This window comes from Podarcis vaucheri, assembly GCF_965113315.1.
Source record: "Podarcis vaucheri genome assembly, chromosome: 14".
Taxonomy (NCBI): Eukaryota; Metazoa; Chordata; class Lepidosauria; order Squamata; family Lacertidae; genus Podarcis; species Podarcis vaucheri.
This window is the reverse complement of record NC_138752.1, coordinates 44,627,412-44,641,461: the sequence shown is the minus strand read 5'-3', so window position 1 is coordinate 44,641,461 and position 14,050 is coordinate 44,627,412.

The window sequence follows — 14,050 nt, the reverse complement described above, 5'->3', positions numbered from 1 at the left end:
ACCCTGGTTAGTTGGTGTGGCCTAGGGTTGAGCTCTGCTTGGCTCAGGTTGCAATCCTGGCACACTTACTAATTATTATTATTACAGTGATCCATGCGACAGTCATCTCCAGGCTTGACTACTGTAATTCGCTCTATGCGGGGCTGCCCTTGAAGCTGTCCCAGAGGGCGGGGTATAAATAAAAAATTATTATTATTATTATTATTATTATTATTATTATTATTATTATTATTATTATTTTCATTTACGGGTTTTAAAACTTTTTTTTTCCAGCACGCAAAAGTGGCAGCAAAACAAGCGTAGTCAGAAAGAGGAAGCATACAGACATTTGCAGGTGTTTATCTCCCATAAATGTTTCCCAGCGAATGTGTAATTTCAGTTTCCCTCCACCTTTCATCGGAATGGGATTGGCATACCAGTTCATTCGGATGATCGTTTGCGATGCATTATCAGCGCCTAGGATTTGGCCAGCAAACACCTCCCCACCCCCACCCCCTCAACCGTAAATCAGGTTCTTAATCATAAGACAAAAATGTTGTAAATCTGGTGCTGATACAAAGGGATTTTGTGCGCAGCTGATGTGTCATTCTCAACATCGGTTTAAAGACAGTGTTACTGTTGGTGCCCTTCGTAATGAAATGTTTCGCTGGACGTGCTAAGAACTGTGACTCCGTAGGTTTCCCTTTGGACCAGGGTCGCTGCCAGCGACAGGAAAGTGGTAATGCTGCTTAAGATCTGGTCTTAGCAAAAATAAAAACCAGTTAAGTCTGATGCTATTGGAAGATGCTGCGCCCTGTGGCTAGAGGCGCTTGAGGGTTTTGTATTTGTGTGAAGGACAATGCATGCACCTGCCATGAGCAGACAGAAGCATGTTGCACCTTAGAACTAGGCCAAAAAGCCAAAATCTTTTGTTAGAACGCTCTGCAGGTGAAAGGAAAGAAAGGCTACAATATTGCACCTATTTTTTTAGGAAGTACAGTAACCCCATTAGACATTATTTCCATTGGAGAAATAGAGGGCGCTCTGATTCTTCAACGCCCCTGTGCTTTCAGGTGCCAGAGTAGATACCATCTCCTCTTGAGTAGATACTTTTGTGCCGTTTCTCTGTATCATAGTGGGAAAGTATATTCTACCTGGTTCGCTCTTCACCATCTCCAGAGGTCTCTCCTCAGAAACATTTGTAATTATTATCATCATTTTTTCAATTTATATATTGCCATATACCTGTAGATATCAGGGCAGTTCACAACTCAGGAGGATTTTTCTTCTTCGCAGCAGCCATTTCCCTCTCTTTCCACTTCCCTAAAATTTTATTAATGCCAAGTCACCTCTGCTAAAGTCTGTTAGTCCTCTGGAGTTTCAAGCCCTTGAAAAAGGCAAAGATCTCCTATGGGTCCCTTGGAAGCATTTCCTGCGTCTTAACTGCTGGGCAAAGTTCAGCGGTTGTGTCTGCAGCAACGGTCGCGACAGGAATCTTGTCTTGAAATAGAAACCAAAGAGGAACAATTGTAGGGAAGTTGCTGGGAAAAGGTGCAAGTAAAATTTATAGAATGGGAACTTTCATAAGCATGAGCAAGAAATATAATGTAAAAGGCTTCTTCTTCTTGCTATTTTCTCATCAGAACAAGCCTGTGAGGTAAGTTGGATGTTCCTGTTGGGTAAGGGCAGGCTGAGATAGTGACTGATGCAATGTCACCCCTATCAGCTTCACAGCCAAGCAGGAATTTGGGTTTAAGCACTAACATCTCACTGACCCAAATTATATAGTTCAATGAACACTATTTATCTGGGATAACCCCTGATTTTTTGCCCCCCTATAAGCCCTATAAGGGTTGGATGCTCCTTTCTATACGAGCATATTATAAAATATAATTTATTTATCCAAGTTGTATACCGCCCTATACCCGCAGATCTCAAGGCAGTTCACAACACAAAACTGCAACACAAAAATAATAATTAAAAAACAAACGAACCAATAATCATGTACAATGATAAAATAGAAAGCCCAACAAAAGCAATACAATTAAAGCAACTGGCTTATGGAAGAAAAGAAGTGCAAAAGCGAGCCAGCATAAAAAAAAGTCTTCAAGAGACACCCAAAAAAAGTGATGATGCCTGTTTGCATCTCTGCAGGAAAAGTGTCCTGCAGCATGGGAATGGTGATACTAAATGGCCACTTCTAGTTGAGATTTCTTGGGCCTCTGTTACAATTTACAGTTGTGTGAGGGGGTTACTGTGGCTGCTGGCACTGCTTCTGCCATCATGCCCCTGCTATCCACACCTGGTGGTGAGGAATTTTTACAGGTGAGTTTGCTGTACATACAAATGCTCCTCCTGAGATATGGAACCTCAATTGTATAAGGGTTTGCATCATAGGGGGACCCTATGTATGTAGAACAAGCTGCTCTTTAAAGTGCTCCCCATCAACAAAGTTATAAGAGAGGAATGATTTTGAGCAGGAACAGAAACTGAGGTCCCCTTTAGAGGAGGAGTTAGGGCAATGGGGTGATTTGGGCAATAGTTATGGTAGAATGCCAGACACAGTTCTGGCCATGTATGTATCAGGTAATATGGTGTAAGATAATTTTTGTGGTTTAGGAACTACACAGTAAACACCAAGATAGAGGGCATTATGCCGTGGTTATAAAATAAAATAAAGATGTCCTGGGATGACACAGGCTTTTCATAAGCAGTTACTGTATAAACCATTACAAGATTAGGCAGATTACTGCAATGCTAGTGTACAAATTAACATTAGGAGGAAAGAATGATTGTGGTTCCAATTTCACCCCATCTTCTTAATTGTGTGCATAGTAACACCAAACCTTGACATTTGCAGAGCGATATTAGATAGTTCCCCTGTCTGAAATTTGATTCTTAGCCTTCCCATTACACAAAATTAAAGTGCTTGTCAAATGTATTTAAAATGAATTGTGACAGTGGATAACCTCTGGCAGCATCAGAGAATGAAAAACAACTTTATTCCTGTTTCAGCGTTTGGTATGGGTGAAGCATAGATCTTGGGGGGAAATAGGAATAATTTAATAAACAGCAGGACACTGTGACTTAAGTTCTGCTGACTGTGTTTCTAGACACTATTTGCAGCATTTCCATCAGCTAGAGAATATCAGACATAACAGAAAAATACCCCATAAATCACTCTGGGTGTCAGAGATGACAGCGGTAAACAAATATAGTTGACTGGTCAAATAGTTCGTTGACAGCCTGTGGTCTAAAAGCGTTGGTAAAAGTGTGAAATTATAGTCAGCAGTTTGATGTTGCTTCTTATAGCAGAGTTGCAAAATGAAGAATCTGGTTCTCCAATAACCCTTGTCCCTTCTTTTCCAAGTATACTGTAGGTGCCTATTTCTCCAGCTATCGCCGATTTGATCCCTGTTTTTAAAATTCCTCTGTCCTCTATTTTCCACCTGGAAATGTCTGGTTTCCATCAGGTCTCTCAATCTCCCTAACATTTGGCTGTCCCTGAAAAGCTTTTGAAGAATCTAGGTTCCTAAGAAGACAACTTGAAAGACAAGCTGCTGCCTTAGCATATTGCAAGGCCAGTATTCTGACTTTGTCTGAACCAGCAGAGACTGGGAAGATGGTTGAATTAGGGCTGCCATATGTCCAAAAAAAGCTTGACAACTTTTGGGGTGTCCTGGTTTTGACTTTTTGAAATATGGCAGCCGCAAGTGTCTAGCAGGTGGTTTTCTTGCTACATAAATCTAAACAATGGCACTTGAATATATCCAATGTTTTACATTACAACAAAACTCAAATATGGGAAAAAATGTGTTTCAGCAAACATTGCTGCATGTTCAGTCAGTGGGAAAACAGCAAACAATAAGTTCCTGGCAGATTGTTTTGTGTCTTGGATTTCCTGCAAGAGGAAGTATGTAAAAATGTTGGGAACATTTGCTTCAGGTCTATACTTGTGCTTTCTCATTTGTGATGTTTGAGTTGGAAATGGTAGATTTCATGTGACTGGGTGGATTTCAGAGAAACTTATGTACTAAGCTTGGATCCTAGAACAATAGGCAGGTAGGATCCTAGAATGCAACAACTGATCAGGCTCCAGGAGGGAAGCAGAATCAGCCAATCAGACGGGAACCATTGTGTAAATAATGTATATAAAGCCAGAGGTTTTGGGGGAATTTCATTCACTGTTTTACGAGCTGCAATAAAGAGCATGAAATCACTACACGACTCCAAGTATATTTCACTATGTAATGTCACTTAAAGGCAAACAGTCTTAATTAAAGATTTATCTACCCCTTACCCCAATGCACATACTTAAAAGAATGCTTGTCATGAATAGCAATGCTTTGATCTCTGGAACTGTGAAACAATATTTGGAGGAGATCTTTATTATTTTTTCTATGGTGCCTCTTTACTGAGATCATCATCCAAAACCCTGTTCTGAGTTCCTCAGGCCTTTCCACTGGAGAAGGACCATGCCTTAATGAGAGAGCAGATACTTTGCATGTAGAAGGTTCCAGATTTAATTATTGGCACCTCCTGTTAAATAGACCAAGAAACAAGTGATGGCATATCTCTGCTTGAGAGCTTGGAAATCCACTGACCTGGTATAAGACAGCTCCCTATGTTGATTATTTTATGTCTTTCTTTTATTTAAACAGCTTATGTATACCGCTTAACAATCGCGAAGTGGTGTACAATGCAGAAAAGATAAAAACGGATTAAACCATAACATTGGACTTCAATTAAAATGCCTGCTGGAATAAACAAAAAAATATTCAGTTGGCACCAGAAGTTCAGTAGGGAGGGGGCATCTGACCTCACCTGGGAGTTCCATAAAATTGAGCCCACAATACTGAACGTATGACTCCTGGTGGATGTACAAGCCAAGCATCTGAGCCACAAGGGACCACTGATGCTGACTGCCCTGAAGACCTCAGTGATGAGGCAGGAATATAAGGGAATATGGGTGGTCCTTGATATACCCATTACATTCTAATGGAGATCCAGCGGTGTGGGAATGTCGTGGAAAGTAGGAGAAGATATATTGATTAAATATTATCCCTCCCCACTCACACTAGTGAGCATGTAGCAGAGCACCTTCCCTTGCACATTGCTGGAAGCAAATTGATGGATTCATTAGAATAATTTAAGTTAAGCAATCTAGTCTGGCTTGTCCAGATTGGAATGTTCCTGGTAAATTTCCCCTTTACAGTGGTACCTCGGGTTAAGAACTTAATTTGTTCTGGAGGTCCGTTCTTAACCTGAAACTGTTCTTAACCTGAGGCACCACTTTAGCTAATGGGGCCTCCCACTGCCACTGCGCCACCGCCGCACAATTTCTGTTCTCATCCTGAAGCAAAGTTCTTAACCTGAGGCACTATTTCTGGGTTAGCGGAGTCTGTAACCTGAAGCGTATGTAACCCGAGGTACCACTGTATTTCCCTCTTAAAAATAATAATAAACTTGACAGTCTTCTTTCAAAGTAATGGTAAGGTTGACTTACATTCGGTACATGGTAGTATCCTGAAGGCAGGCTTTATCTTGTGGTTAACAGTTACATTTGTAGAGAAAAGAAGTCTGAGCTAGGCCTCAGACTTTCTACCTTGTGGCTTCCATACTCTGAAAGGATCAGCTGCATGCTGCTGGCTAGCCCTTTTGTAGGGTCTGCTAGGGTTATGCCCATCTACCTGGCCACACACAGGCGGAGGATGCTTCAGAGCAGGGATGACAGGAACTCCTCCCTGTCTGGAGCAACATTCCCCTGTGTGTCCACTCTAGGAAACAGTAAATGTTGTTACAAATAGGTAGCCGTGTTGGTCTGCCATAGTCAAAATAAAAAATTTCCTCCCAGTAGCACCTTAAAGACCAACTAAGTTAGTTCTTGGCATGAGGTTTCGTGTGCATGCACACTTCTTCAGATACACAATTTTTTTTATAGTAAATGTTGTATTTGACTGCTTCAGTGAAGATACATCCCACAAGTGGATGATTACATAATGGAGGAAGGCCATCCACAGGCTACAGAATAGATTCCTAGGAGGCGCTTTCTTGCCACCCACTCTCTGTTCATTTCAGCACCATAAAATGTACTTTATTTAAAATACCTTTTTATGGATACACGCTGCTGCGTAATGGTTGTGTATGTTTTTTTTTTAAGCCACTGCTGGCGTTTGTTAAGATCTGCTTCTTTTTGAGTGTTGTTAGTGTATAGATACGTTGGTTTATATGTATGCATATTTATAAAATGATTTTGTGTTGTGGTAAGTTAGGATAAAAATATTATAAAGAAATAATACCCTCTCAGTTATGGTCTGATAAAATAAAAAGAAGCCAAAGAAATTTATAGCTGGACATAAACTCCATGCTGCGTGGGCCATTTTCCCATTAGGGTCGACCCTACCTAGAATATAATAATAGTCAAGTGATACCTGTCTTTTTTTTTTTTTTTAGGGACGCGGGTGGCGCTGTGGGTAAAACCTCAGCACCTAGGACTTGCCGATCGTCAGGTCGGCAGTTCGAATCCCCGCGGTGGGGTGCGCTCCCGTTGCTCGGTCCCAGCGCCTGCCAACCTAGCAGTTCGAAAGCACCCCCGGGTGCAAGTAGATAAATAGGGACCGCTTACTAGGGGGAAGGTAAACGGTGTTTCTGTGTGCTGCGCTGGCTCGCCAGATGCAGCTTGTCATGCTGGCCACGTGACCCGGAAGTGTCTGCAGACAGCGCTGGCCCCCGGCCTCTTAAGCGAGATGGGCGCGCAACCCCAGAGTCGGACACGACTGGCCCGTACGGGCAGGGGTACCTTTACCTTTTTACCTGTCTTTTTAAAGATAAGGCCTGATTGATAATTCCACTTACCATCTTATAGGGATGTGGCAGCTTTGCAGGACAGCCAGCCAGCCCCCCAGTGATGCGGGGCTATGTGTTGGGGTCTGATTCTTGCCAGGGCAAGAGCTTAGGCTTGTGCTCCTGGCTTGAATTCCTGCTCCGCAACAGCATGGCGAATTGGCCAATGGCGGGCTAGCGCAGACGGCTCTCTGGGGACAGGCTTGAGGGAACAATCAGGCTTCTCTTGACAGCGGCGGAGCAAGCCGATTGGGTGCCTGGGATGGCGCGCATGCCATGCATCCAGGGGCGGGGCCAGCTGTGCACAGGGGCGGGGCCTCTGAGGAGTCTTCCTGCCTCCTTCCACTCAGCCGCCCTACAGCTGAGGGGGAGGCGGGGGGTGGACCGTTTGGGGCAGTGTGGGGCCTGTGAGTGCCCAAGCCACCGCGTCACTCCCAGGAGAGATGCGTGACTCGGGTGCGCTGCAGGCCCCCCCCAGTGGTTACACCCAGGGAGACCCGCCCTCTCTACACCCCCTTCCTTTTTAACATCTATATGAAGCCGCTGGGAGAGATCATCAGGGGGTTTGGACTGGGTGTCCATCAATATGCAGATGATACCCAGCTCTACCTTTCTTTCAAATCAGAACCAGTGAAGGCGGTGAAGGTCCTGTGTGAGTGCCTGGAGGCGGTTGGAGGATGGATGGCGGCTAATGGATTGAAGTTGAATCCTGACAAGACAGAAGTACTGTTTTTGGGGGACAGGAGGCGGGCTGGTGTGGAGGACTCCCTGGTCCTGAATAGGGTAACTGTGCCCCTGAAGGACCGGGTGCGTACCCTGGGAGTCATTTTGGACTCACAGCTGTCCATGGAGGCGCAGGTCAAATCTGTGTCCAGGGCAGCTGTCTACCAACTCCACCTGGTACGCAGGCTGAGACCCTACCTGCCCGCGGACTGTCTGGCCAGAGTGGTGCATGCTCTAGTTATCTCCCGCTTGGACTACTGCAATGCGCTCTACGTGGGGCTACCTTTGAAGGTGACTCGGAAACTACAGCTAATCCAGAATGCGGCAGCTAGACTGGTGACTGGGGGCGGCCGCCGAGACCACATAACACCGGTCTTGAAAGACCTACATTGGCTCCCAGTACGTTTCCGAGCACAATTCAAAGTGCTGGTGTTGACCTTTAAAGCCCTAAACGGCTTCGGCCCAGTATACCTGAAGGAGCGTCTCCACCCCCATCGTTCTGCCCGGACACTGAGGTCCAGCGCCGAGGGCCTTCTGGCGGTTCCCTCATTACGAGAAGCGAAGCTACAGGGAACCAGGCAGAGGGCCTTTTCGGTGGTGGCGCCCGCCCTGTGGAATGCCCTCCCATTGGATGTCAAGGTGATGGACAACTACCTGACATTCAGAAGACATCTTAAGGCGGCCCTATTCAGGGAAGCTTTTAATGTATGATATTTTAGTGTTTTTTGGTTTCTGTGGAAGCCGCCCAGAGTGGCTGGGGAAACCCAGCCAGATGGGCGGGGTACAAATAATAAATTATTATTATTATTATTATTATTCCTCTGCCTCATCCCTTGGGTCTGCTCCTGGGGGATTTAAATCAGCCTGCGAGGTTTTACCCTCCCTTTCTCCTCCAGAAATAGGTTATCCCATTAAAGGGATCCTTGATGGAGTTGCCTCTGTCCATTTGCCCAGACAGGGGTCTTGGGACTCAGTGCTCCTAGAGGCTGTGATCCTTGTGGGGGTCCCCCTATTTGATGTACGTTATAGGAATCCCTGCTGCCGGGTTGACCTTGATGTCATTTCTGGTAAGCAGCCCCCAAAACAAATGCTTACCCAATGGCTATGCCAAACAACTTCATCTGTAGTCAATAAAAGTTGTGGCCTCCTTTCTTGGTAGCTCACCTGAGCGGAGGAGGGGGCCGTGTGTGGCCCTGGCCTGCACGTTAGTGATTGCTTGTGGATAGCTGCTGAAGAGCTGTGCCTTAGTACTGGCTGCTGGAGGGTATTCCAATTTTTTTTTTTAATAAGTTGTTGCATTTTGTACTTACTTCTCTTGTATAATTTGGCTTGTTGTGCAATAAAGAATACAGTCTATTCATATACCAAAAGGTAGGGATGGAAGGATCTGTCAGTTTCAACACCCAGTTTCTCATTTTTTTCCAATCTTAAATTCAGTTCTTCACATTTCTGCAGCAATTCGCGATTTTTGATTAAAAAAAAATATTCATGAAAAGATTTCCGGGTGAATTTCTTCATAATAAACACATTTTTGTATGCTGTTTTAACCAACGCACACATTTTTTTGCGTGCAATTTTTCCTAACATAATGCATTTCTGTATGTTGTTTTCACTAGTACTTTCATTTCTATGCACATTCCCCACTCAAGGATTCATTTTTGTAAACGTTTGGTTAGAGAACTGCATCACAAAAGTGGGATTTGTGTGAATTCTGAAGAACGGCTGTGGTTTGGTTCCCATATTGCTTTGGAAAGTGTGAATTTGAGAACATCGGTTTTAAATGCAAATGAAATTGAATTTCTTCACCATTCTCTACTAAGAGGATTATGTGTTAAGAGAAGTACAAGGAATAGATTAGGAGCCATCTGCATAAATTTGCATGACAGCCTTCTTCAAGCACCTTGAAAGCCGTCACACAGAAGAGGACAAAGATAGATTCTATATTGCCTTACTTGGCCTTACTTTATAGAAGGGTACCTTGACCAAAGAACTCATAAAAGCTGGAGTTGGTACAGCTCTAGAGTAACAAGAATCAAGTCCTGAAATTCCCTCCCATGGACTTTAAACTATTTTGCACTTTGCCTGAGTCTAGACCCTCATAATTCAAGCACTATCCTTCTGTTTATATGGAAAACTGCCGGCAATGCTCCTCTGTTGAACTAACCCAAAGCCATTAGGGCACTTATAGCAGTGATGTGTATGTCCATGGAAAATGTGTAAGAGAAACGTATCGCAGCATAATCCTATACATGTTTATTTTTCTAAAATAAGCCCCATTGGGTTTGGTGGGGCCACAGTCCTATGCCCACTCACCTGGGCGTAAGTCCCATTGAACACAGTGGGCCTTACTTCTGAATAAACATGCATCAGGTTTGCCTGCACATTTGACTGGAGATGCTATTGAATCTTTGATCTTGTTCTTCTGAGACAGGGATGGCCTTGAATGTCAGATCATTAATAAGGTTCTTCAGATTATCTTTGCTGTGTGCTGTAAAGGAGATTTTCCTAGGGGAGGATTTTGATATGAAACTCTTCTCCAGGCAGGGGTGTGCCAGCTTTTGGGCCCCCCAATATTTTAGGGGTGGGAGCTGGGCCTCCCAATGTCCAAAAAACATGGAGGCTCCTCCTCCTGCCGTGGAGAAGAAGGTGGGTCAAAGCAGCCTCTCACCGGTGGTGTTGGTAGCAGGAGGCAAAGGAAGGGCCACTGACCATTAGAGCTATGCAGCCACTGTGTTTGGCTCTGCTCCCATCTCCTTCTGACTTTCTGCGCACAAACTTTGGCCCCCCTGCCCCCATCACGCTTGAAAGCTGGCGTCTCCAGGTCATCAGTTTCCCCTTAAGTTTGGTGAACATTTTTTAATTCAAGAAGGAACTGACTTCCGGATGCATTTTTAATGTGAACGGATAGGCGATTTTAAGCCTACACCATCAGACTCTACCTTCAGTTACAGAAATGCAAATGAAACAAGATGTTAATCAGTTAATTGCACCAGTTACGGTAGTTGACAAAATGCCTTTAGTTCCAAATGTGAAGAGCACACCAAAAGCTTTTATTGTTTTCTACCATGGTTTCTACTACCTTGGAAAGACTGCAATTTCTTTGTTTTAATCCAATCCGAACACAAATCTAAAACCAGCGTGGGTGGCATTGTATATACCGTTTCTCTTCTGTTTTATTCGCTACACAAAGAAGCATAAGGGAGACTCAAAACACATTTTAATGTCACATATGAACACATCTTTTCATTTTGGTTCAACCAACAAGACAACTTGTTGAGTCATAAAAGCGCACCACCAGTAGAAAATCAAAACAGTGGTCTAACAGTGGAGGGTGTGTCAGGGATTTGCTGGCCTGGCAGAGATGCCCATGCAAATGTTTCAGAAATTTAGTAATCCTGCACTCAGTCCAGCAAAGTCTTCTTACAAAGAACTCCCAACTTTCTTAAGCAAGAGGGCGGAATATTATATTTACCCTTTTGGTTCAGGAGTTAGCATTCTACATTATAAACTGTTAAGACTCACAACATTCCTATGACCAAGAACAGGCTGATATGATTTAGGGGACCTGCAGATGTTGGTCAGAGCAGTGGTGGTAATGCAGAACAGGAACTGAAGCAGGAAGCGTAAAACCTGAAGGCCATGTACACAGTATATTTTTGAAGCACATTGCAAGCACATCCTTTCCCTCCAAGAATTCTGTACACTGTCTTTCGTTTAGGGTTGCTGGGAATTATAACTCTGTGCTTTAAAGCTATAGTGTTTACACAGTCAAATGTTATTGAACATTTTTTTAAAAAAGCATATTCAACACTGCCACTGCTATTTTGAAGAAACTAGCAATTGTTGCTGGAGAGGAGTGGTGATCAAACAGGAAACTAAATAGCAATACCTCTTCTCCTGCTGCAAAGACTGGAAAAGAGTGGGGGAGAAGGACGCACACAAAAAAGCAGGAAGTCCCTCAGATCTATCCATAGCTGTCAACCTTCCTTTTTTTGTGTGGGAAATTCCCTTATTCCAGTGCCATTTCCCGCTGCTTCCTGCTGCTATCCTGGATTGCTAGATATCCCGTAGACTGTCCCCAGGACAGGTGAGGCTGCTGATCTCTTATTTTTGAGGTTGCTGATCCCTTATTTTCAAATCTGAAAGTTGACAGCTATGGATATATCCATGCTATAGACATAAACTACTTATCTCTTTCACTAGGAAACTCTTGAGTTTTTTTTAGTTCTGATACGATTTAGGGGACCTGCAGATGTTGATCAGAGCAGTGGTGGTAATGCAGAACAGGAAGTGGAGCAGTAAGAGTAAAATTTGAAGGCCATGTACACAGTATATTTTTGAAGGTTTCTTTAACACAGGAGCCCTAGCAACATCACGGAAGTACAATTCCTAGAATTGTTGTGGAGGAAAGAGCAATGGCAGATACAGTGGTATAAAACCAAGACATAATGTGATGTAGACCATCCACTAGAAATAGTACATCTTAGGGTCAAACTCTCTGTTTTTTTTCAGTAGCAGATAGCATGCTTAGGACTGGGCACACCATTTTATTAATGAAAAGCAATCAGGGTCCCACGCTCTGAATTAGGCCTGTGGCACAGAGAAGGGTTAAACCTTTTGCCCTGTGCTGCTTTCCTGGTGGAATAGTACTCCCAAAGCTTGTTGTTGCCCCATGGTGATGATATATATACTACAAATAGCACCTTCAGCGGCAAAGTGTAGTTGGAACAGGGGCAGCTGTTTCTCATAGGAAAATGGTGCAGGAGGAAAAAACTGCATCACCGCCCCCAACCCTGATGCAAATTAAGGATATATTTGAAATAAGTAACATATGAAGGAGGGTTATTTATGTGAAGGGTTATCACATGATGACTGGACTGCCAGCTCTCATGTTGCATGGCCAGATTAGTGGTGGCCCCTGATATCTGCTAGTTGAGCACAGATATCTGAAGAGATGCCTTATATGTACACAGCTGCTCTCACTCAGGGTTTCCATACAGTTAGGATGTCAGTGCAATCAGGGAGCCCAGTCATAAGCTAGCCTGTGCATTAGCAGTTGCTTGTGATCGGGGTCTCCTCTTCTGAGCTCAGCCTGTGAACATCAGGGATTGGCTAGGCCAGGTGCATGACACCAGGGATGGGGCAAGTGGATTGCTCTGTTGGGCATCTTATGATGCCCCTTTGTGCAAGCAAGATGTCCTACAATGAGGGACAGCAGGTTCTTTCACTTTCAGCTCTCTAGGTTTCTAATTTTTCCAATCTTAAGTGCAGTAATTTGGGGGCAAATAATCCTCATGAAAATTCTTAAGCATTTTGGTGCAAATTTGTCCTGATAAACACATTTTTCTATGTTATTTTATATGCAGTTTCTCCTAATATAGTGCATTTTTGTATTGTATTTTCACCAATATCATTATTTTTCTGCACATTGCAACCATCCCCATTGTTCAGCCCGGACACTGAGGTCCAGCGCCGAGAGCCTTCTGGTGGTTTCCTCACTGTGAGAAGTGAGGTTACAGGGAACCAGGCAGAGGGCCTTCTTGGTAGTGGCGCCCACCCTGTGGAACGCCCTCCCATCAGATGTCAAGGAAATGAACAACTATCTGACTTTTAGAAGACATCTGAAGGCAGCCCTGTTTAGGGAAGCTTTTAATGACTGATGTTTTAATGTAATTTCAATATTTTGTTGGAAGCTGTCCAGAGTGGCTGGGGTATAAATAATAAATTATTAGTATATAACCACATATATGCATTTTTTTGTAAGCATCTGGTTGGAGAACTGCATTGCAAAAACTGGATGGATGTGAATTTCAAAGGATGGCTTTGTTTGGGGATCTCATATTGTTGTGAAAAGTGACAATTTGCTAGAGTCACATTTAAATGTGAACTGAATGAAATCTTTCCCTCATACCTACCTGTTGTGTGGCCAACAGTTAGTTTAGCTGCAGCTACATTGTACAAGAGAAAAGCCTGTGTACAGCATTCTGCCTTAATTGTTCATGTGTATGCAATTAAATGAGTGTGCTTGGGCTACATCCAGCAATTTCTTACTTAACGTCGAGGGACCCTGGGGAGGAAATTACATACTGAAGAATGGCAACCATTCAAAATTTAAGCAGGGCATTCGTAAGAGACCAAAACAAGGACTGTAATTCACCAGAAACGTGGGCCAGAAATAGGGACTGATCTTAATGTCTATGATGACATGAAGATTGACTGCAAAAACATGAATTGTTGTGGGAATGGCTTTTTAATTTTACAGCATTGGTCCCCAACAAAGCCCACTTTGTGGAACATCCTTTGCTAAGACCACAAGCTTTTCAAAACAGATTTTGAGATTTGAGTCTGGGTATCAAAAATCACACTCACCATAATATATCCACTATACATTTTGGAATATTGTTTGGGACAGGAATGGGGAACCCATGACCTCCAGATGTTGTTGTACCCCACTTTTTACCAGTCCCAGCCAGCATGGTCAACGGTCAGGCCTGATGGGAGTTGT